Source organism: Leptonychotes weddellii, chromosome 9, assembly GCF_054177405.1.
Source record: "Leptonychotes weddellii isolate Sample4059 chromosome 9, ASM5417740v2, whole genome shotgun sequence".
Classification (NCBI taxonomy): Eukaryota; Metazoa; Chordata; class Mammalia; order Carnivora; family Phocidae; genus Leptonychotes; species Leptonychotes weddellii.
This window is the reverse complement of record NC_138377.1, coordinates 40721445-40747505: the sequence shown is the minus strand read 5'-3', so window position 1 is coordinate 40747505 and position 26061 is coordinate 40721445. Positions and strand designations below refer to the sequence as shown.

Sequence of the window (26061 nt, the reverse complement as noted above, 5' to 3'; positions counted from 1 at the left end):
GTGGGGAGTTGTGGCAAGGCTGTGCACCTGCCAGGATTTGTGGTCCTGGGAGAGGACAATGGCCTTAGGAATAACTCAAATAAAAACCGAGCTCCAAATGAGGTAAACGTCACTTTACGATGGCAAGAGCCCCATTTCACAAATTACCTCGAAGAAAACTTATAAATGACAGATTTCCAGTTATTTAAAACAAAAACAAAAACTGATGTGCAAAGGAATACATAGAAGGGTAGAGGAGTGGATATTGTTCAGGAAGGAGACAAACAGACCATGTTCCTGTGATGTCTCTGTGCATACAGGGACAAGGGAACTATGCCCAGTTAGTAAGGAGGAACCCCAGATCTGGCAAAACTTTCCCTGCTGCAAACTTAGAGGACAGCATAGCTGTGGAGGGAAGCGGGAAGCCTAAGTTAGTACATTCCAGCAGAGAAATACAGAGGGACCATGCTGGTGGTGTTGACATTCGAGCTGATCACACTAGCAAAAAAGGTGTCCAAGTGTCAGGGATTCCTATATAGAAAGCTTCTCTTCTGATGACCTTGAGCAGGACTCCCATTGAGACTTAGAATACTGTAAGATGCTTGTTGCTGGTGTCCCTTGTGGTGTGGACAGCTCCTCCTAATACACCCTATCTAATAGGTTACATTTCTCTGCCTTGAAACATTCGCTCTGTAGAGGGGGGGAAATATGCAGGCATTCAATTGCAGCTCAGAGTGGTGCCTGGTATCACAGAGACACGGAGGAGGTACAATTGGAAGCAGGTAACCACTTCTGTCTGGGAGGGGCAGGGCAGGCTTCTCAGAGGAGATGATAGAGCCAGTTTATTGGGCAGAAAACCATGAGGAGGTCCTTCTAGTCCTAGAGAAAAGGGTAGGCAGAGGCATGAAAGCAACAGCACAGTCAGTCAACCGCAACTGGTTCAAGGTCTCCCGACCACACAGTGAGAGAAAGGAGTGGGTAGAGGGTCTAGATCATGAGGGGTCTGAAAGCCACTGCGGGTTTTTAAGCAGAGATGTGGCATGCACGTCTTTGTTGTCCGATGTTGTTGGCAGCACTGTAGGGACTGGGTTGGAAGAGAGAGAGAGGTGCTGGCTGGGAAATCACTGTAGTTGTCCAGGATAAAAAAAAGTGATGAATACAGGCAGATTCAAGAAATACTCAGAATTAAAATCACTAGGACTTAAATACTGACAGGTGAGGGGAAAGGGCAACAGAGGAAGAAAAGAGTTCAAGGTGTCGCCCAGGTTTCAGGTGTGGGATGATAACAGGGTCATTACTAGGCTGGAGAAGACAGGAGGAGCAATGGGTTTGGGATTCTCTGCATGCATCCTGAAATACCAGGAGCTACATCAATAACGACCAGTCCCAAGAGCACGAGCTTTGAAGTCAGAGATTAGGATTCAATACCTTCCCTCCCATTCAATAGCCACATGACATCGAACAACTTAGTTAGCCTCTCTGAGCCTCAATTCCCTAATGGTAGAAATGAGATAATAGCAGTGTGCAGCTCACAAGGCTGATGTTGAAGTTAAATGAGGCTAAGTATATAGGATACTGAGTACAGCTCCTGGTATATGATAAGAACCCAATAATGCTAGCTATTTTTGATTCAGTAAATACATTGCTTTTTCCTTTTTATAAGGCAAGCAATAGGATAAAAACATTTTTTATTCTTCTGGCCATATAACATTCACTTGCTGTCTTTATTTCACTGGCTTGAACTGAATTTCTGCTAAGGCATTTATGGTATAACACGTAAAAACTGCTCTTGAATGGCCCTCCAATCTAAGGATTTACCACTGGCTTCTTGACCAAAAAGTCTATATAGCCTCCTGGGAACCTGACCCTAGGAGCCCACACTTCAGAGAGGATTAAGTTGTCCTCCTTGGATATGCTGGGATCCGTCCCAATCCAATCAGTACTGTGACTTGGCTTCATGCGTCCCTTCATCCAGGTCTTGTATGCTATCCTTAACAATCACAAGCAATGGACAGAATTCTTAAGCCCATAAGGTAGATGATGCTCTCCAGAGTGTCCAACACAGAACTTGGCACATAGCAGGTATTCAGTAAATTTTGGTTGAGTGAACATATTGTACCCCCTATACCACACTGAAATGCCTAGGCTCAGCAAACAACCCTTGCACCATGCCAATCCCTAAACACTTCTTCCTTTTACCCAAGTCATGTACCCTAAGCAGAAATATTTTTAGCATGAAGTATACCTTTCAAAGTATGTAAATGGAGTATTTAATCTGCCAACTGTATAGTGAAGACTATAAACTAAATATGGATTAAGAAGCCAATGTTGATATGGGGAAATTTCTTCAAGTATACATTGATAAACTAAAATGTTTTGCCATGTAGTGATCCATAGATTGACCAGGTTTCCCTAAATGTGAATGTGTCCACCGAGACAACTCAGGACAATACAAATCAGAACTTATGGGTGCTTGTGTTTTTCAAACCCATTGAAAAGCACCTAATTTAAGGATCTGTGATTTAATGAGGCTTTCAAAGCTGAAAATATATCCCACTGAGACTTAAAACAGAAAATAGATTTAAAATAGAAAAAAATAAAACAAAGCTAGTTTTGTGTTTCACAGACACAGAAAGGTGCCAGAATTATTTACTGCTTTCTGGACTTTGCATTATGACCAAATTGATATTTTCCAGGTTTTTCATTAACTTAAAATGTTCTGAGGTAAACACATCATTTGCCATGATTAAATCCAAGGTGTTTCTGCAGCTTCCTTCTGAGCAGCTAAAAATTAGGCCAAGAGGTAGGAGTTCTGATCGACCTCTTTGTGAGAGCCGCACTAGAGAAAATGTACATATTTCACCAGGCAGCTTCACCGATTTTGTAACATCCCCAGCAAGCAGAAGGTCTACAGGCAGAATCACATTGCAAAATCTAGTCCAGAACTTTCTCACCTTCAGAAGCAGAAATCATTCCACCTCGTTTTAAAAGTCCTCATAGATTTCCCAAATTGCGAAAGAACTTAGAGTTGACCTGCCCACCCTCACACCTACTGCATTGACCCCCCATAAAGAGCTCTACAGCGGTGAGAGCTTCTACTATCTCTTTGGATGGTTCTAGGCAGGGACAAGTTAATAGATACACAGCTCTCAGAATTCACTAAGATTTCAAATTTCCTTCCCAACCTGAATTAGGCTGATTAAATCAGCTTCTGTTGAAAGCTTGTCTTTCAAAACAGATGGAAGATTAAAGATAAATAGAAAAGCTAATTCAATTTAGCCTTTTCTTTCCTCTCTCTGAATTCTACCTCAATCTTGGAGACAGGGACATCTCTAGGATGGGACTCCACTGGGTTCATTAAGTCCCCCTGAGGGACAGAGAATGGCATAAAACCGGTCCTTGCTTGCTACCTACCCATGTTAGATGCCTCATTGGTCACCCAAGAGAGCCCTGAGTAAATTATCTGGGGAAAGTAGTGGAGAACAGTCAACAGGAGTGCCCAGAACAACTTTTCAAAAAAACTTTTTGCGGATCCTTGTTACTTGATTCAGCATACAGCTAAATTTTGAATGCTCGCTTCTTGATCCTTTCAAAACTGAATCACAAGCAGAGGTAGAGCATAATTCCTATTCACTTATATCCACATTCCCCACACCTTACATTCACCCAGGACAAGACCAGACCTTCACAATGTTATCCAGAATGGCACGTTGCCCTGACATTCCAAGACTTAGTATATAGTGACTGGTTAAAGTTCACTAACATTATCTGGTTCATAAATATAGATAAAACTTCTTATTATTTCAATGAATAAAAAATAACATCAATATAGGATATAATATATGTGGAGAGAGGCACTTAGGGAAAGTGAGTGTTTTAAGATCATTTCATCATCTAATATACCCACTGTAGGTCAATTTTAATTGGTAAACAGTTCTTTAAAATTGAGTTGAAATTCCCTTCCTTAGGACCAACTCTGTCCCTAATTCTATTCTCTGGAACCAATCATAGTACCCTTTCAGACAAGGAAATTTTTTTAAAGAAAGGTTTAATTCCTTGCTTGGAAACTGTGGCTGCTCCTTCGAAAATAAAGCTTGAAATTTTAGATTAATGTATTTGGTGTACAATCAATCAATTAATCAAAAGCTTGAGCACCTACCAAAAACGAGGTACTGCCCTCAACATTGGGAAAGATCGGCAGTAATTAATCAACTTATTCCTAAGGGATTAGTTTCCACTAGTTCTGTTGTTGTTTTGTAATGCCTCCTTTGAAGAGAAAATCAGTTAAAAAATAAATTGGAGGGGGGAGGGCAGAAGGAATCAAAATGAGGTAGTGTGTGCTAGGTGCACATGTAACCTGGAGGAAAAGAGGGAGTACATATAAGGTAGGAAGTAGTAATATTCATTGGCTTATAGGAACTCCAGGTGCTTTATATTTATTATTTCATTTCATTCTTATCACAACTCTGTAAGGTGAGTTTTACTCTCAATTTACCAAAAAGGAAACTGAGGTTTTCAGAGTTTATTTAAATTGCCCAAAATGACACTTGCTGTGGCAGAGCCAAGATCCACACCCAAATCTAATCCCAAAGTTATACTCCTTTAACTGTGTAATAACTCATTACTTGCAAAGAAATCAGTCCCGGCGCATTACCACTTATCTTGGGATTTGATACTGTATGAGAATGGCTAATAATATACCCCTTTCTGCTGTTAGTTTTATATATAGACCAGCCAAAGAATATAACTTTTTTTATCTTCTGAACACTAAGTCATTGAATTCCTTTTTTTTTTAAAGATTTTATTTATTTATTTGACAGAGCGAGAGAGGAAACACAAGTAGGGGGAGTGGGAGAGGGAGAAGCAGGCTTCTCGCTGAGCAGGGAGCCCTGCGATGCGGAGCTCGATCCCAGGACCCTGGGATCATAACCTGAGCCTAAGGCAGACGCTTAACAACTGAGCCACCCAGGCGCTCAAGTCATTGAATTTCAATATAATTGTGTATAATTTGCAATGCCACAAATCTATTTGGTGTCTCCAATTTGGCAGGTCAGGGAACTCTTAGAGAATGACAATAATCAAAAATTTAAAAGAGAACATGTCATAGAGAAGTTTGGGGAGAGAAAATCATTTGATCATCTGTTTTTCAGGATATTTTAAAGCTGTTAAAATCATTGAGTGTGGAGAGAAGTGAAACTAAGTTTGGAGGGGAACAAATTTCCTCTGCACACCCCATTGGAGATGGTGGGACTCTCTCACAGTGAAATTGCAACTAAGGGCATCTCTGTTGCTCTCCTCTGGGTTATTCAGTTTAACTCTGACCAGGATTCTGCTTTGCCTTCCTGTTCCTTTGCTAACGGGCAACCTCTCAGCAGGAGATGGCTTAAGTTGTGTACTCTGCCACCCATTTTTCCGTCACATCGTTTTCTCCCTCCTTGCATTTTCCAGTGATGGGAGACAGATCCAGCTCAACTTGTAAGCGAGGCACTTACGTCTTAACAAAAAAATAGATGACAGAGAAATGTGGTTTTGCTCAGAGTGCTGTACCATCTGTGACATTCACCATGCACAGCCAAACATTCCTCGTGGAGGGGAAGGTTGCTCACCATTGCCCTGACTCCCAAATTATTTCCAACACAAGTGCCTGTAGTTAACCTCATTCATTTGATGTGGGAAACAATGGCAGAAGGAAATGTAGATAAAATTAAATGTCCTTATAACCTGCAGCCCATTGACAAATACTTGAGGCAGACAGAGTATAATGTTCCTCCAGGAAGCTCCCAACTGTCTTAATATCAGTGCCTTGCTAGAGGGAAAAGCAACCTTAGTTTGACAATAACAAGGCCTCCTGTATCCTGTGAGTCTTCTTTAGCATATGAAAATCCTTTTGGAACTTCCCTTATCTTTACTTTTCCCCCAATCCCAAAGTATATAATCAGTTGCCCCTCATAATCCTGGGGGTGGGGAGGGTGGGGAGCATCAAGTAGCAGTCAGGGTCCTGTCCTTGTGCTTTAATAAATCCACCATTTTGCACCAAAGATGTCTCAAGAATTCTTTCTCGGCCGTAGGCTCCGGGCCTCACCCCCCCAAACCTGACCTACATTTCAAAACTGCATCCTGTTGACCTTGCACGTGGGAGGTGTGGAGAAAGGCTCAGCGTGCTCTGAACTGCATCCTCCATAGCTAGCAAACAACCAAGATGCTTGCAAATGCATGTTTCCAACTTCCCTACCAAGTTTTTTCCAATAGAAACCTTGAATGGGTCCTTTGTGTTACAACCTCTTTTAAAGTCTGTAAAAGTTCAATATGAAATGAAAAGGAAAAGAGTTCAACTGACAGATCTTTGCATCTGACCCTGCAAGCACATCGGTCTCATTTTATCTTGGCTCTTAGAGGTCATGTTATGAAGTGGCAGGAGCCAAACCAAAATGGGCCACGTACAAGTGTTCAATAGGAGGCACAGCCCGGCATTCCTGCAAATTCTGGCCTGGAGTGATTCTGAAAGCAGGCTGTGAAGTAATATCATTCAGCTTCACTGGTAGGTAGGTCCCCAGCCCCCCAGTGCCTGCACCCCCCCTACCCCCGACCCCCCCATCTCCCACAAAAATTGTGCTCTAGGGAGGCTTTTTGTTGCAACGGTCATTCCCAGGTTCTGCACATTCTTACTTCCCTGACCCCATCTTCCCTTGCTACCACAGAAGTCCCAATTCCTTTCTCAGCCCACAGCGCAGCTCTATCAGCTTGATTTAATGTAAAGGGATGTTGGGGCGCCTGGGTGTGTCAGATGATTAAGCATCTGCCTTCGGCTTGGGTCATAATCCCAAGGTCCTGGGATGGAGCCCCATGTCTGGCTCCTGGCTCAGCGGGGAGCCTGCTTCTCCCTCTGCCTCTCCCCCTGCTTGTGCTCTCTCTCTCTCTCTCTGTACCTCTGTGTCTCGAATGAATAAATAAAAAAATCTTAAAAAAAAATTTTTTTTTAAATGTAAAGGAATGTTATTTGGTGCCAGCTGGTAACCAAACATGGCTCTGTGCATGCTAGGGATGAAAGTGGAGGTGAAGGTGTCGATTCACTTCAAAACCTTAACACGTTTCTACTGCCATTCATGACTCAAGCATCAAAAGAGCATGTGGAACATAGTGAAAAAGAGATTCTCCGTAAGAATCTATTACATCCAATTTCGAAATCATTTTCACATATAATGTACTACCCAGCATACTTTTGGTTGTCACAGAAACCAACGCAAGCTAAATAAAGCAAATAATAATAACAATAGTAATTGATTTTGTGGATACCAGGGCTTCTCAATGACCTCAGGGCAGGAATGCAGCTGGGCCTGAAGAATGAGGAAGTAGAATGCTCTAGTCCAGGAAACCCCCCCCCACATTCTCTCATTTATTTTAATTTTACTCTCTTTAACTGAAGAGCGGCTTTCTCTCGGATTCCACTGAATGGTGGAAAAAATATCACCCACCAAAACCTTCTGAGTTTGCCTCTCCTCTGTTTAAAAGGATGGCCGTAGGAGATTGGAATTTCTTGGTCTTTAATCCCAGTATTTAAAGAGCCTCCTTGGTCAGGCGTTTATGCATCCTTCGTCAATCCCCTGGGTAGGGAGGCTGTTGTCACACTGCTCTAGCGAGCCTTACAAGAGCCCAGCCATTTTAATAGGGCAGATGGGTGGGAGCCAGGCAGTGGAAGGGGCAGTTACACCAAAAATGAGAGTCCAGGACAGGCAACCCAATGGATAATAATACATCCATTAGGTACTCCATATTCTGCCCTCCCCACTGAAGTCTTTATTACTCTTATTATTAGTAGTAGTATTCTCCTTTTACAAATGAGGAAACTAAACTACAGAGAGATTACATAGGTAGTAAAAGTAAAACTGAAAGTGGGATCAAGTTTTTCTCATTCTCTTCCTGGCCCTTATATGATAAATAGCCTTATTTAAGAGAAACTTAAAAAAAAGGTACATAGTGACCTCTCCTCTCCTTCAGAAGATTTTAAGTTTAACTAGAGACACAAGATAGACTCTCATGAAAATAGTTTAATAAAATTTTAAAAACATACAACATACAAAGCAACATGTAAATATTTCAAACTATTGGAAATAACTAACCTTGGATTCTTATTTGGAAGGAACTTAGGAAAGAGTGTGGGGAGGACATTTTAGACATAAGAAATGGAAAAAGTCACACATTACCAGCAGCAGTTCGCATATTAATACTGAAAAGTCAACTCACTCATCACCCTACTATTTGCAGGAAGGCAAGATTTATATTTTCAAAGAAATAGAGGATGAAAGTAGAACCACCGAGATTTCTAGATTTCCAAGCATTTGTTGAGCCCAGCCTCCAGCTTACAATTTTCCTCTATAAACATAGTCAATGTCCTAGGACTATTCTGTTTTCTGAGGCACTCACCATGAAAAGTGCTATTTTAAATCCCCAGTTCAATAGGATTGAAGCAGAAATCCTTCTCAGATCAACCTCTAAATAGGATTTTGTTTATTTTCACATCACTGCTCTTAAAACTAAGAATTATTTCTGCTAAGAATTAGTTCTTCATGAATTTTTCTCATCTGTTTCTAATGTCATTTTCAGTACCCAGATTTCAGAAATGACATCCAGATCTGAACAAGATTAAATGCCCAGTTATAAGAGCCCAGCTGAGCAATCAGCAGTTTGGTCTTGTTAGCTCACTGCATGTCATGGGTCCTATAGTCCCAAACAAAGCCCCTGGAGATGGTCAGGCAGGGACTCCAGATCCAGATTTGGACTTTCCACAAGCTTGTCCAGGGGTTGAGGGAGGCTCTTTAACCTTCTGAGGCTTTTGCCTTCTTCACTCAGTTGTCAACAAATATTTTTTGATTTCCAGTTACATGCCAGGCCCTGTTCTAGGCTCAGGAGGTATAGCAGAAACCAAGGGAAAAAAATCCCCTGTCCACACGGAGCTTACAGTCTATTGGCTGAAAACGGAAAATAAATATAAGTAAATTAGACAATGTTAGAGGAGTACTATGAAAAAAATTAAAGCAAAGAAAGGGGGATGGGGAGTAAAAGAGGGTGGTTATAATTTAAAAGAACATGGTAAGAATAGGCCTCAATGACAAGTGGCCTGTGAAGGAGCTAAGGGATGCAGCCATGCAAATGTCTGTCTGCATTCCAGGCAGAGAAACAGCTAATACAAAGGTCCTGAGGTGGGAACATGTCCGGTACAATTGAGAAACAGCAAAGAGGCTGCTGGAGAGAAAGGCAGAGGAGGAGAGTAGTAGGACATGAGGTCAGAGGACAGCAGATGGTACAGAACCTTGGAAGGACTTCGGCTTTTCCTTTAAGTGAAATGAAGTCCATTGAAGGGATTAGAACAGTGTGATATGATCTAAAACTAGAGTTGAACAGGGTTACATTGTGATATACTGGGACAAGAGTTCAAGGTAGAAAGAAAAGAGAAAGGAAAATGAGTTTAGAGTAGGGTGACCGTACCTTCTGTTTGCCCAAAACAATCCTGGGCAATGTGTCTCAGGACAACGATTAATGTCCCTCCCCTCTGAGTCTTCAAAGTGTCCCAATTCAGATGATAAATTATATTATCACCCTAATTAAGAGGCCATAGTATTGCAAAATCCAGATGAGAGTTGAGGATGGTAAGAGACAGGTTCATAGCAATGAAGGAGAAGTGATCTGATTCAAAATATATTTTGAATGTGGAGACCACAGGATTTCCTGATGCTTTCTATGTGGACCATAAGAGAAAGAGAGGAGCCAAGGGCCACTCTTTAAGATTTTGAGGATGGAGCACCTGGAAGGACAGAGTTGCACTAAATAAAACAGAGCAGGGTTTCCATGAGAAGACCAGGAGTCCCATTCAGGACATGTTAATTTGGGGCTACGAGATATCCAGGAAAGGTGTCAATTAGGCAGTTGGGACTATGTCTGGAGTTCAGGAGAGAGGTCTAGAGTGGAGATATAAATTTGGGAATCAATAGCATACAGACAGAATTAAAAGCCATGAGACTGAAAAGAATCATCAAAATGTGACTTCAGAAATAGGAGAGGTCCAAGAATGGAGTCCTGAGGAGCCCCAGTGGCAGAAAAAGAGGAGGAGTCAGCAAAGTAGATTGAGAAGTAGCCAGTGAGGGAGGAGGAAAATAGGCATTTCTTCATTTTTACAATGAATTTTTAGACTACACAGTGATTTTTTATTTTTATTTTTATTTGATTTTGATTTTTTTAAGCCATGACCAAGAGATACATCAGGGACAGCTATAGTAAAAGCTGAACTGCAAGGAGCAGACAGAGGGAGCATATTCTTGTCCCCTCATCCCCACTCCAACCAGAACTGGTCTGTTTTCTTGCTCCAAATAATAGGTGCTGCACAAGATCTCATTTATTAAAAAGGTGACAGGGGTGAGAAGAGGTAGATTCCCACTACAGAGAGAAGGAAGGAATGAAGGAAGGAAGGGTGGAAGGAAGGAAAGAAGGAAAATAAAAAACCACTACCCTGGATAATCTTTAAGGCTTATGGTCCATTCTGGCTCTAAAATTTAAGGAAATAATTTTCTCATGTCTAAAGCTTTTTACCATAGTGACCTGATAGAGTCAAGGTGGAGATGGGGCATTTGAATAATTTCTCTTGCCTGAGATTACCCATTTGTTATAGGAATTGAGTCATATGAAAATAGGAAGAGAAAAATAACAATTGGCCTTGAGGAGTGGGAAGTCAGTTGAGTTTTAAGTATGAATCCAGGAAATGTTTTATTAAATGGCTAAGGCACTTACCGACTTAGACTAGAGAATAAGCCTGCTTTAAATCCCACTAACCTCATGAGTATTCCATTTATCTAAGAAAGCCACAGGAACACATTCCCAGAAAGTTTCTTGCTATACTACACTGACAGAGCAAAAGAAACACAGGCTTTTACTTGCCAGTATTATTAATGAAAATAAGTAATAGTTACTGTTCATCAAGCATTAAACATGTGCCAGGAGCTGTGTTGAACTCTTTATGAGTCTTTATTCACTCACTCCCCACAACAATCTCAAGGAAGGTGCTCTTGGATAATCAATATTTGTTGAAAGAAAGAATATCGTGACTGAGAGTAACAAGGTTACCTAGCTGGATAGGTAGTGGACCTGGAACTCGGTTCTGGGCTCTCTGACTCCACGGCCAATATTCTTAATCACGATACTTTGATTAATTCACTGGATCTTAATAGTGGATGAAGTGGATGCTGTGGTGGTGCCCCACCCAGCTCCCGCCTCATTCTCCCAGCTGCCAGGAGTGTAGGCCACAGATGGCTCACAGCTGAGTTTCCCCTTGGACAAAGTCTCCTTGGACAGTCTCTCTGCCAAAGGGACCTGCCCCACCCAAGGTTACTTCCCCTCCCTGGGGACGCCTGTGACCAGTAACTGGTGGATGCAAGGACACAGAGGCCCAGCCCCTTGCCTCGGCTCAGGACCCCTGTGAAGGGCCGTCCTGCTCCAGAGTTCCCAAATCAACTTCTCCCTGCCCAATCCCGCTTTCCTCATTGCCTCCTGAGACCACTGCTCATCAAACTCCCCCCACACACAGTTCCATCTTGGAGTCTGTGTCCCTGGAACCCAGTGAAGACATTGACACCTGCAGAGATCTGCTTTGGCCACTCCTTCCATTCACGTCATAACCAGCGAACGTTTACTGAGTTCCAGGACAGTGTGAGAATTCTTCTTTTGAGTATCGCCTGTTCATAACATTTGTGCATTTTCTACGGAGTCATCTTGTTTTAAAATTCACAAGAGTCCTTTTATACGTTTTGAGTGCTAATTTTGTGTACTAGTGATATGTGTTGCATTTCTATTCTTCCTGTCTGTCTTGTCTCTTAATTCTATGGTATCTTTCTTCTTGAACTGTGAAATGTATAGCTCTCTCACAGATCTTTCATGTCTGTACTTCATGTGTCTTGTCTAGAAAACCTCCTCTACAGAAAATTAGAGAAATGCAAATCAAGACAACAATGAGATCGAATTCCACACTGACCCTATTCACAAAATTTTATAAATCTGATGATCACAAGTACAGCTGGAGAAGCAGGAGCCCTCCTATCTTGCCAGTAGGAACATAAATGGGTACAATGTGCAGAGCTCTTCAGCAAGATGAAGTTGGTCACACCAGTAACCCTGAAATTCCACTTTTAAACCCTCGAGAAACTCCTGCACTTAGATATAAGGAGGCACCTGTGACAAAGCATGTACTTACTCTTTGTAAAGCAAAGGATTGGAAACAGCATAAACGTCCATCAAAGGGAAATGGATAAATAAATTTGAGATATTCATACAGTGGAATAACCTACAGTCATTAAATGAAATAAACATGGATAAGGGTGCTAAAAGATATGTAGAACAAAGTCATTCCTCAATTATTTATAACTTTCAAGTTATAACTTTTAAGTTTATAAACCTAAAAAGTAATGAGATATATTTTGGGATACGTAAGTATGTAGTAGAAACATACGTATGGTAATAATAAACACTGACTTCACAGTAATGGTGGTCTCTGGGTGCAAAAGAAGGATGGAATTGGGATACCCTGAAGCCTTTGCAATATTGGTGAAGTTATAGTTCTTAAATTTAAAAAAAGTCTGAAACAAATACAGCATGATCTTGGGACTTGGTAAAGCCGGATTGTAAGTACATGCTGTTCATCATATTATATCCAATTCTTGTCTGTCCTGAAGTGTAATACAATACTAAATACATTTTAAAAAGAAAAAGAAAAATGTATTCACTACAGTTGAGAACACAAGATCGGTTTCTGGGTATTTTAGATCTTAATGGATCACAATGGTTTGATAAAAAATATAGAATCTTTTTTACACAAAAAACACAAAAAAATTAAATAACTGGCTAAGGAGTTTTTGCTAAATTTGATCAGGAAATGAGACTCCTTTGAGCAGGGGAGTGATATGAGTGTTTCTGCTTTCCTCTGGGAACACAAACCTGGCCAGGTGGTGTAGGGGGTTAAAGCAGAGCAGGAGAAGACAGAGTCTGAGAGGTCCTTTGGGTGAGCAGGTGAGCAACCACAACTCTGCGCCCCTCCCCCACCCTGCCTCACCCTACCTGGGAGGCAGCAGCTGTGAGGAGGGAGGCGAGCTAGAGGTTCAGCGTGGTGGTACTTCACCTCACATCCAGAGTTAACTAATTAGTTTTAAATCTATTACATGAGGGCAGTAGAGGAGAGCAAGAAGTCAAAATTGGTTCTGAATACAGTTGCCTGGCTAATTATGGAGGTGGTGTGATTAGCCAGAGCAGAGATCTCAAAAATAGAAGTGGGTCATGGGAGATTCTGATTTTCCTTCTCGTTTTAAATATGCTGCAGTCAAGGTGCTGATGGGACCTCCAGAGAGAGAAGACAAGAAGGCAGTTGAAGGTGGAGTCTGGAGTTTGGTGAAGAGAGATTAGAAGGATGGTTTGGGAAGCCAGCTGCAGAGAGGGGAGAAGTGATGATGTGAGGATGCTGTTAAGAGCTTAAAAGAAGGTGAAAGGAGAGGAAAGAAACGTGGGGGGCACTAGGCAGACTTTCAATCTCCTCCTTCCTTTTGGTCCTGCACAAAAGGCCTGCCTTTAACATCTCCTGGCCAGGACAAGAAAATAAATGGAGGCCTCTGGTATTGGCCTGTCCCCTCTCTTCCCATCACCAGTCATCCTACATTGTAAGGGTCTGGGGTATATATGTCTAGATGCCCCTCACATCCAAACTCTATCTTCCCAACACACACATATACACCAGCCACCCCTCAGGAGAATGAATGAAGAACAAGGCCTTCATGGGCCCTGGAAGACATATCGGATCATTGGGCAGGAATTCTCTAGTTCTGGGTACCCAGCTTATGGAGGGGTTGGGTGTGAGCTCTGGGTGGATATTCCTTAATCCCCCAAAATATCTTGCCCCATTGGTTAGATGCAAAGCAGAGAAGGGTCTTAACAGCATCCTCTAAAGCAGGGGGTCTAGAACAGGGGCCCAGGTGTCCACCTCCAAAAGTAATACTGCTCCATGGCCAGTGCAGTGCCAGATTTGTAGATGGTTCCTAAGTAACATTTCATACCATTTTCAAGCTTTCCGTTGTCACTTGGGTCACCAGGAACATGAGGTGGAGCTCGGGTGAAAGAGTAGAAAAAGGGTAGAGAGTCCAGGGCACCAGTGACTCATTAACTCTCTATGCTTTTTTATCAGCAAAAGAGAATGAATATCTGTTGATCATTCACTCAGTAACTGTCTAGACTTGAAAGGCAAAGAGCGTCACTTCCTCCTGGGGCCAGTGCTGGACCTGGAGCCTGTGCCCTCCAGGTGCCTCATGTTCTATGGGAAGCCCCAACCTATGCTAGGTCAGCAACTTCCTGAACTTCAACATGAACCTGCAGCCCACACAACACAAGCCAGAGGTCTCAGCGCTGGCCAGGCTAGTGTGAGCAACCAAAACAACCAGAGCATTCTGCAAATTAAAAACCTGAGATGAGTAATAATAATAATAGTTCTTATTATTAGCTAAATATCCTGTTTAGACTTTACAAAGAAAAATTACACCTCAACAGAAAACAGATAAGTGCCTTCTATCCCATCATGTGTCTTCCTAAAAGAATAAAACTGCTGACCTCAAAAATATATGTAAGAAAATAAAGTGAAAATACACTAACTTCTTTCCAAGAATTATTTGGGGCTCATGATACTACAATCCAATTTTTCTGTGCTGATGAAATGGAATACTTTCTCCTATCATCCTTCCAGTTTGTACTGCAATAGGAAGATACAGTATCTTACATTTTGAAGCTATGAGAAATGTGTTGGCAAAGACTCTTCGATGCAGATTATCCCACAACATAAATCAGGGCTGATTAAACACACAAGAAACAGAGATGGCAATACAAGTAATTTTACAATTTGCTATACACAGTAGTGAGAAAAACAGGAAGTAGGTGTTTATTAGCAGTTCCAAATATACCAGCCAAAATACAGCTCCCCATGGAGTCAGAGTTATTCAAAATATAGCAAAGAACAGAATTCCTAAGATTATAAAAGGGTAATTAATCACAAGCGGCGTTCACAGACCAGTGATTTGGAAACTACCTTCTTATTGAAGATCTGGATCAAGAACAAACTTCAAAGCAAAATTAATTGATCTCAGATTCACTGCATCTGGTCAATAAACCCTCCCCAAAACTGTCACTTTAAGCCTACTCAAATGTCTATCTTTTTTATTTAACAATTCTATTATTTAGTGCATTAAATAGTCATTTTTCACTTAACTTGGTTAGAATATCATTGCCTTCCCACATAAGCCGTTTGTACTGAGAACACCACCTCTTACTGACACTCTGTAAATTGCATTCAAAGTTCAGACATTTTGCTTAGGCTTTAGGAACACAGGTTCACCAGGAAGCCAGATTCACAAACCAAAAGGACCCACTTGCTTGGACATTTAACATGACCTTGTGGCCTTCAAAATTTTATCTTTGACTGAGTGAACTTTTAAAATATAGGTCCCAATCATTTCTGAATTAGGACAAAGGACCTGTAATTTTAGTGGCAATGATTAAAAAATGCATATTTTAAATCCATAAAATAAAAATATATTTTAATATTTGCAAGAGTAATGTAAGGGATTTAAATGTAAATTCTGATCTGACTGGGAAACTAGATGATTAAAAGTCTTAGGAACTTCTGGCAATAATGATTACTTTTAAGAATGATCATGAACAAATCCCTTAACTCTTCTGTGACTCAGTTCTCTCCTATAAACTAAGGAAGTTTGATGCTCGGTTCAGCTACCTCAAAAACTCCTTTGGATGATTGTTAATGACTTAAATATTTGTGAGGTGCCCTTAGGTCCTCTGATGGAAGCCACTTTGAAAGTGCAAAGAATCAATGAATTAAAATGATTTGTCTCCGTCATGGAAATAGGAGAAATTAAGTGAGGGATCCTTTGTGTTTATTAAGTTGGAAGGGTCTACATACATCTTAGTCTATGTGCTTTTATAAGTTTATAGACTTACCAAGGAGGAAAAGGAGAAGAGTTCTATGAAAATAACTACTGAGTTAGAAATTAGCAATAAGCTAATTAGAGACAAATTAGCTATTGTTCTATCTGAAGGAGACCATCATGCTTCCCTGATTTTTAAAGTCCAACCTCATAGAAAGCCAGGCTACCAGCTTGTTATCACTTGGGGTTCACTGCTTTTACGGTTGGCCAGTCATCAGCATGAGAGAGAGAAAAAAGATAAGGGGGAAGAGATGAAAGGAAAGAGAGGGAGAAATGAAGGGAAGGAGCGAAGAACATGTTGGCATGTTCCTCCCTCCTCGGCTCAGATGGTCAACAGGCAATGTGTCAGCTTCCCATGTGACTAGGTTGTGGACAATGAAATATTACAGAAGTAAAGATTGCTACTCCTAGGCCTGGCTATAAAACAGGTCAATCAATTCTCTCTTTGTTTATCCTAGGAGAAGGGCTCAAGACAACCCCAGGGGACAACAGAGGCCCTTCAGGGAAGGAGCTGGATCCCAGAACCTATGCTTGGAAGAGAGTCCCCCAAAAACCACTCTCTGAGAACCCAGTAGACTTTGCCGACGCAAAAAAAAATATTTTTATTGTGGTAAGCCATTGAGGTCTGGGGGGTTATTTGTTACAGCATCAGGTAGCCTACCATATCTAATACAGACTAGTAAAAATAAATTCGTTAAAATCAGTCCTCTTTGGCCAATCAGTTCTAGGCTCTGAGGGATGTGGACAAATTGGTAGGGGAGGGGGAAGGGCTTTCTTGTTCCCTCCCTTTTTATCTGGCAGGCCAAACTTCCTGCTGACCAGCTCAACCAGTGGTGGCAGCCAGAACTATAGCCTCCTCCTAGAATTTCTGAAATAAAGACGGTCACAGATGTTCTCTGCAGGTCACACCCTGGAAATTTGCTTTGTGCTGACTGGGGTAAAAAAAAAAAATCCATTTTCTCTTATTCCCAGAATGATATCAGGCCTCAGTTCTCTATCCCTCCCTATTTGGGTTATATCATTAAATTTATTTGGGTCAAGTACTATTGTTTGTTGTGATCATTCTCAGAGCATGGCCTAAGTTGGCACCTCCATCGATCACCAGGTAGAAAGACCCACACAAAAGTATTTTAAATTCATTGCATTAATTCAGATAAATTAAGCACAAGCAGTAGCCCTGAGGAGAGTTTTGGCATCCTGGATCTAATAAAAGGACTCCAGATACCTGCTCTAAGAAGGCAGCAGAGGCCAAAGAGAGCCCCTAACGAGTTTGCCTAGAACCTCACAGTCTCTAGCACATTCTCTAAGTGATATAAACAAAAAAGAGTTCATGAATATGAACTCCAAACAACTTTTTTCAAAATTACTGCCTTCATAGAGTTGTTTCTCCCAATAGGATCCCCTTTGCTTTCACCTCTGCTAGAGCTATAAACTAGCAGACCTGGGTTGCATCTAGAACACAGATATGTTTGTTTGGTCCTCATGGTGTTTTAAAAATAGTGATAGCAACATTTTTTAAATGAGATTTTTTAAAAAAAAATAAGATTTCACACAGAAGTCTAGATTTCTGGCTCCTCTTGAAAAATCAGAAGATTGAGCAACACTGGACCCATATTCTCCCCATGGCAATACTCCATCAGAATTAAGCTGCTGCTACCCGCGGAGTGGGGCCCACGTTGCCTGCATGGTCCCCAGCTTGAGTACCGCTCACCACACTGGCCATTCTGTTCGATGAGTTTCCCACCTGCCTTGTAAGACACTTGGCTTACTCCTTGAGCAATATTTTCATTAATTTATGCAACACACTTCTCTCATGGCCTGCCATATTCCGAGCACTGCTTGTAGATACATCTGGAAGAAGCAGGGCATGGGCAGGAAAGGACATTCTGCCATCATATGTGGCCTCTACCTTCCCTTCTGCTGGGCACAGACCCAGGAAAGGGAGGAAAGCAGGAGGACCCTCACCACTGGCACTACGTAACTAAGATAAATAGGCTTATCATCACCAGTGGAGGAATCTTATCAAGGCAAGGGGTACTGAACATGGGCCCTGAACTTGGCTTTGCAAGATGAATGGGAGTCCCCTTCTCTGCTTTCTCTGGGGCTGCCACAAGTTCCAGTGACCTCAGCAGGTGTTTGTGTCAGGGGGAAATCCCCAGAAGAATGGCAAACATCTGCAGACTGACCCAAGGCTTGGCTCTCTTGCTGGCCCCCACTCTGTAGTGTCCATTGAACAAATAATGTGTGATAGAATTTCTAAAGGAGGCAAGGAGGATTTGTGGATCTGGGCTGACCTTTCTGCTACTGACGAACACAGGATTTCTTTTGGGTTTGTTATTGGTTTTTGCCTTATGTTTTATTTTCTTGGGTTTTCTTCTCTTCCTCCTTCTCTTTCTTTTTTCCTCCTCCTCATTGTTATTGTTAAGTGGTCTTCAGCTTCTGAATATAGTATTTCATTCAGAGTCTGAGTAAAATATCTGTCCATTGATAACTGTTTCAGAGTTAAACATAGGCACTCCAGGAAGGCAGGAATCATGCCTGTCTGGCTCCAGCCTGACCCATAACAGATGCTAAATAAGTGTCTGCTACAGAGATAACTGAACAACATGAAGACCTAGTGACACACTATCGTGAGAAGGGTACACTTTTCATCAGTACTGGGGACATGCAAGAGCACTTCCTTTTCTCATTGTAAATTCTAAAATATATGAACTTGGAGATTCCACCAATCCTAGAATATTTTCATGTACGGTCTCTGTTTGCCCCTACCATTACCAAAATGTCAGTATACACTCATCTGGACTCTGTTGCTGTGTCTGAGCTTCAGCACTTACCATGAGACAGAAATCACCTTGTACCAGTGGGGACAAGCCTTCTCTGCCCACAGCAACCTGGAAGGCCAAAATCCTTTTCCTGTTAACTTCATCCAAGAAAAAAAAAGGAATTTACAGGAGACTGGCTCTGTGTCTGAGTATAACTTACTCCGTTGGAAGAAATCAAACAATATCCTCTCTCTGGCCTCTCACCTCAAATTGTGTTTCTATTAAGTTTGTACCTCCAGAGGAATATTAGTCTTCTTTGCCTTTATTTCAGTGGTTTACATAACGCCAGGCTAGAGCCACAGAGATGAACTAACTTGACCTCAGGCATCACGTGACAGATATTGCTTTGGTTCAATTGTTGTCTGCGAGGCGTTGGGGGCCGGGTGTGACATCATATTAACGAAAACAATGGCCATTTGGTTTATATAGAGTCTTTCTTCCTGTGATTCCAAAGCAAATTTTAGGCCTAATACACATGACATCAAAAAGGAACAAGCCAAAGATTTGGCAACTGCAGCCTGCAGGGTAACTCATCCATTCTGCAAGCTTGCACCAGGCACCCACCACCTGGGGATGTGGTGATGGTCAGGACACTCCCCGTCCCAGCCTCCTCAGAGCTTACTGTTCTGTGCTCTTTCTGGTGATATTAACTTCCCCAACGTTGGGGCTTTTCCCCAGACAAATATTATGAGCTGAGTACACATGAAACAGCCATCGACATTCTTCAGTCAAGCATTTCCGGTTTCCTCTTCAACGAGGTTTGTCAGAGAAGTCTGGGTCTCAATCCAATGAAGTCATGGTGTTCTGGTCTTTTTTATTTTTTTCTTTCTAGTTAGTCTCCAAAAAAGAAAAAAATAAATGAAGGAGTCTTCCAGGAGCAAATAGTTGATCACTCAATAATACTTAGTGGGGATGAGAGCTGTTCACTGAAGAAAGAGGTTAAATATTTACAATGCCTTTTCCATCACACGGTGCCCAGCCAGCAACTGGGAGATTCATGCTTGGTAACACTGAAGCCCAATCTGAGTGGGACCTTCCGGAACTGCCCTGTGCCTAGTGCGATTACCTCACTTCCCTAGAATGTCTGCTCATTTTCTTTTCCCGGCATCCTTTGTATATGAGTGCCTTCCAGCCAAGTCAATTAAAAAAAAAAAAAAAAAAAACAAACCCAAACCTCATTTCCCATCTTTGAATGAATCCTGAGAACCATCCAATGCTAATGTTAAACACAGTGGAACAGCAAATGTTTCAAGAGGGCAGATTGGGAAACAAGGAAGTAAGGGTTATCCATTAAGAGTGGATTCAGGAGTGGGAGGGACGTGGCTATTTGAGATGAAGCTCATTTACACGAACAAAAACAAAAATCTGCTAAATGCATTTGGGAAGAAAATAAGATGCAAACGGCAGAGAAGGACACACAGAACAACAAAGGGGGCCATTGGGGAGGAGGGTTTTTGCCTTTTCTGTTTGCTGAAAAGGGTATAAAATGTAAAAATGTATAACTCAGAGACCCCAAGAATTTGTTACCTTTAAGGTCAAGGGATCATTCAGCCAATTTTGAAGAGATTGTCTAAGGATTTTTGCCTGTACTACACAGGGAACAAAAATTTTAATCCTGCCACATGAACAAATTATATATTTGTTCAGTATTCCCCGTCATGGGTGATGTGTAGACACCTCTCTTACTCCCAATCCTCGACCCCACCCCTCCCTCACCTCCATGTTTCTGTTTCTTTGGAATTCTACACCCAAATATTAAGGGTCTCATCTTAAATCTCAGATAGGAGCCTCCCCTCTGGTCTATAAGTGGTCAGAGAGAGTAATCATTTGGGAGACTGTAATCACTTTTAAGTGTTTCTCCAAGTTTTTAACCTATTATATTTGGAAAATAGTCAAAAGAAAACAATTTCCAATAGTTCATGATATCCAAATATTTTTTTTCTTCTTCACTCCTGAAGATTTTTTTTTTAACCTGTTTTACTCAAAGATGAGTACTAAGGGTCACAAAACCCCATCACTTCCTTAAATACCAAAAATTCTTTTTTCAATCCTCAACCTTCATTATGATATAACCTATATAAAAGGCAGGCAAGTCAAAGACATTCCAGAGGGAAAGTTAGCCCTGCACTTTTAATTATCTTCCGGTATGTCCTTTTTTCCTTAAAAGGCTTAAATGAACTCACCGATATTTAATATTTCTAGTCTTTCCCAAAATTATTGCTACAGTTTTTTAAATTGGGTAACACAATTTGTGTTCCCAGTTAACTAATGTTCTTCTCTGTGTCATCCAAATTCAACAAGGAATAAATAGTGTTGCTCTGAACAAAACCTTTTACAAAGGATTGAATTTCATCTAAAAGCATGTAATTCTGCATAGCCAAAAGCAGTTTCTAATCTTTATATATAGGAACTTACAAGGCAAGGAATTCAAAGACATCGGATTAAGTGAAAAATGCGAATGAAGAACTAGGAGCCCCTGCTCAGCTGACACAGAAAACCACCATAATGTTTTCAGAGTTAATCATTGCTTTGGGTGGGAAAATTGGGGGAATATGCCTAATAAGTCTTGTAGGTCATTATTTACTGAAATGCTACACTGAATGGTTATTTCATTTTAAATACTAATAACCTAGAGAGCCTGGTCTCATTCAGCAGGAGGGTCAACACAGAGGCATCTGATTAGTGTCAAAAATGACTGCCTCTCTTTAGTAAAGGAATTTCCTAAAGGAAACATAATTCACAATGACAAATGTTGGCATTTTTAGAATTACAAACATTACCTACAGCTTGAATTGAAGTTAGGAACCCACTGGACAAAGTTCAGTGCTTGCTTAGTAGCTAAGTGGGTGAATCCTAATTTTAAAAAATATAAGTATGTATGTAAATATATCAATAAAGAGCAGCATAACAAAAGGCTCTGACCCTTGGAACAGAAGACTGTCAGAACAGTCATAATAAGAAGGCTGTTTTCTTACCACAGCCTGTTGCCTACCATTATACGTCTGAACTAGCTCCTTCAGCTAAAATTCTCAAGTTTAATGAAAACTGTTAGGAGAAATGTCCGTTAGAGAAATGTCTGATCACAGCAAATAAAATTTTCCCATCCTAATCACTCATTTACTAAGCATGTGAAATCAACTTCTTGGCTGCTTTTATTTTGAGGGACATAACATGTCAGCATCCATCTCAAAATGAGAGATTTGCCATTAATACAGTCATATGGCTGAATCTGGTTTGCTCCCTAACATTTTCTGCTTAAATGAAGATACAAAAGCCAAGAGAATTTCCTTTAAAACCACACTTATATGTTTATAATTAACATATTAGTAGATTTTCTTAGAGGAAGAAACCCTTGGAAGTTCTCCTCAAGCTATTTGAGATACCTCTTTAGAGGTATCTGAGGTCAAAGGAGTCTGTTTATGACACCCTTAATTTTAGAGGTACATTGTACATTCATATCTACACTGCATAGGGGAGGATGTCTGTTAGTCTAAATATGTTCCTCTGATACGAGATTATTGAGTACATTTCCTGAAACTGTGTGAATACAATGAACTATATGATTCAGAAAATTCTATGCTCCTTTTTCTCCCTTAAAATAAGAAAAATTTAAATAGGAAATATTGTTTGCAAACAAAATACTTACAACTTCTATTTTTATTATACATTTGGCATTTCTAACTATTATTTAGGCTAAAAAAGACCTATGTATGATATATTTTGTGTTGGGTATATTAATCATTTTTGTACCCACTGTAGAGCTTCAAAACTATTTCAATGTAACTTTTAAACCAGAAAGGAACTTGGAATCTGAAAGGTGGCTCTAAATTTTTATGTCTGCAGCAATGCAAAGGAGAAAATTTTAATTCTTAGAACCCAAGAAACTATTGTAAATGAAATGAGAAACAGATACATACTGTACATCAGACTTGTTCTCACAGGTGTGCTTTCTTAAGGTTAAAATACCCGTGTGAATTTTTAGTTTCCCATAATGTAATGGGAGACAATAAATTCTGAAGTTACCCCATTTGCCTTCAGAAGAAGTAACCTCTTGTCTATTTAGATTTTCTGAGTATACCCATGTCCTTCTGTGTGTCATACCAAAGCAAAGGTTTGTGTTGCAAGCCAGAGCTTATTGCAAGATCAAAGCTCTGGGCCACTCACAATAAAATAAGAGGGTAAAGCCCAAAGAATCAAAGAAACAAAGGAAACGTTTAGGAGATAAGGATCAGTCTCAGATATGACATTTCATCCAGATCAGATCCTGTGCAGAAGTTCAATTCAAAGTTCATAAGACAAAAATACAAAGCAATAAGCTTTAAGACTAGGTTGATTCTCTTTATCTGTGTGCCACTAGTTTTCTTACTATTCTTTAGAATCAGAGAATGTCCTTTGCTGGATAATTGAACTCATCTAATCTTTAAAAATTCTACGGGCATTTAAGGTTGTGTGTGGATAGGCAAGGTTATCTTTTCACTGAAGTATCTCCAACCTAAACTTTATATACAGGTATGATATAGCATTCCTACGAAAGGTAAAAAGCAAGAATTTAATTAAAATACCATTCACTGGAATTAACCTATTGGATTAATACCAATGGGGGTCTTTGCAAAATGTTAAATGGTATTTTTCAAGATAAATATGAAAAATCACATATAAGTAAATAAAATTCAAATTTCCATGGGAAATAAAATACAGATAAGTATGGTTTGGAGAGGCATTACAAATACTGTATTATGTAAATTGATTAAATGACTTACTGAATGTGCTACTCAAACTCAATTCCAAAGCATATGTCACTTCTCTTATAGAAGCTCAACATGCCTTTAGAACATAGAATTTTGATTATTTCAGTGTATGCACAAATAGTAAAATATTTCAAGCTACACGTAAACAGTAGAAATAAAGTCATTTCACAAAATTTGGAAAGATTTTTCTAAGTTATTTCATCTTTTCTCAAGATTTAATAGAGCTTTATGAAACAGACTACCTCAGTTATCATCTTATACAATTAAATCAATTGGCAAAGTCCAAAATGTTCAAAAGATGCATTTAGATTATTTTGAATGTATTTAAATAACATTAGGTTTCATAATTAAATTTCTTATTTAAAAATCTTGGGCTGATAATAAAGTAACATTTATAAACATTCAAATACAATTTTCTAGTGAAATGTACAATGTCTCACAATTACAGGTATGTAAAGTGTTTTAGTATCTGGTATTAGTACAGGATTTCCACTGATGTTAAAAAAAAAATCAAGGAATTCTCACCTAAAATCAATATATACTGGTCCCAACACCATAGGCATTAAATTGTATTTCAGCTTAGAATCTGTATAGTTGTGGTCTTAGAAATTCTGATATGCATTTTACAAATTCCTCTTTGGAAGCTCCGACATTTTATCAGTTTCAAAGTGAAAACTTTCCTGTAAAAAGTTTGCCTCTGAATCACCAACTGTGGTAATATTCATAGCTATTGTTTCCTGAGCATCCCAGACATGCCATGCACTGTAATGAAGGCTTTGCACTGGTAAATTCTAGTCCACAGCACAAACAGGAAGAGTGGTAGCACTGTACCCAGGCTACAGATGAGGTAAACTAAGCCCCAGAGAAGTCAGGGGATTTCTGAGAGTTACACTCTGGTCTCTGGCAGAGCCCCAGCTTCTCTGATTCAGAAGTCGTTCTCTTTCTCCGTATCTTCACTACTCATGGGGAAAAGAGTTTATGTCACTCTATGAGCATAAAGAATGTAGGCATTTCTCTTAAAATACTCTGATTTCCTCTTAGACTAATAATATTTTTAAAAATAAAATAAAAAAACAGAGCTATGGTGGAGACTGGCAGTAAAGATAAGGGCTCATGTTCAAATTTATGTCCAAAACATTTACTGTAACTATTTGCAAGGCTATTTTATATGTAATTAGAAGGTTAACTAAACTCTCAGGAAGCCCATAACTGTATTAAGATAACCTCTTACAGAGTCTCCCCAAGTAAAACATGCACATACAGAAAGTTGCCAAAAAAAAAAAAAAAATACAAAAACCAAACAGAGTTCAAACACTTCATTTGATTAAAAGTTTTCTTAACTAACTGGAATGTTTCCTTCGATTTTCTCTTTGGATTCTGAAGCTATATTATGAAATTGCTTTTCAATTCCCCATACGGTGATTATTTAATCATGCCTTTACCAGCTGTGAACATAGCTTCTCTCCTGATAACAGTTTATTTTTAAAGGAAATTGTCTTTGAAGAAAATATTTTGATATTATGCAGCAAAATAAGAGTTCATTGGAAGAAATCAAAAGGGGAAGGAAAAAAAAAAAGCCAAAACAAAGATCACAAAAAAAGAATGAGTTCTAGTTGTTCTGTGGGGAAAAGAGGGGATAGTGGCTACAGAAAGATAAAACAAAACCAGCCACTCACATGGGAAGAAACAATTGGCTTGTTCCACATAAACAAAACCAACTGGCAGCCCCGTTTTTCCCGCGTTCCACCAGGTGTTTTGATATCCTTTAGACACAGTCAAATATCTAGACTCCCGTGTCCTCTCTGTCTTTCGCTAGTTCTCTCTCGGACCCCAAACATTGTCTTGAGTCTGTCAGGTTGTGCAAGTAAACTTCACATCTTATGCATTGCTCAAAAACCTTCACTTTGAGGCATGTAACTAAGGGAGGGGCCTCAACCTTGGAGGGACATGGGCAGAGAGAAGGTCTAGAGGGACCTCCTCAGGCAGCAGAAGTCGAGAGGAAAAAAAAAAAAGAAAGAAAAGAAATTATGAGTTACTTCTGTTCCTAGGTACAGACTTGCTAGAACCATGAGATGGGGGAACATAGAGAAAAAAAGTCAGTAACCAATGGGAGGATGAGACCCCAATATGGCGGAAAGGACTTTTTGCCAATGCTACAAGGCAGGATGTCAACCTCAGCACTGAAGATTGACATTTTGGGCGAGATAATACTTTGTGGTGGAGGCTGCCTGGCACATAAGAGATGTTTAGCAGAACCCTGGCCTCTACCAACTAGATGTCATTAGCACCCCCACCCCCATCACCTGCTCCCACAATCGGGACAACTAAAACTCCAGAGGATGTCTCTAGACATCGTCAAATGTCACATCTCGGGGCCAAATCACCCCAGATAAGAACCACCACTGTAAGAGAAGGATGGTTCAGAGCCAATCAGAAATCAGTTCACATCATTGCTGCAGCCTCCCCACCCTGACCCAGGGGATAGCCTCATTCTCATTC

At 40.3% G+C, this 26061-nt stretch overlaps 1 long non-coding RNA gene across 1 annotated transcript in view; it reads right to left on the bottom strand.

Moving 5' to 3' along the window:
- Positions 1 to 8018: 8018 nt before the first annotated feature.
- The window catches only part of LOC115937421 (uncharacterized), a 28934-nt gene continuing 10891 nt past the window's right edge, over positions 8019 to 26061 (bottom strand). Inside the window, exon 3 of the long non-coding RNA XR_004072720.2 lies at positions 8019 to 8945. This is a non-coding gene — a long non-coding RNA (uncharacterized LOC115937421). The remainder of the gene's footprint in view (positions 8946 to 26061) is intronic.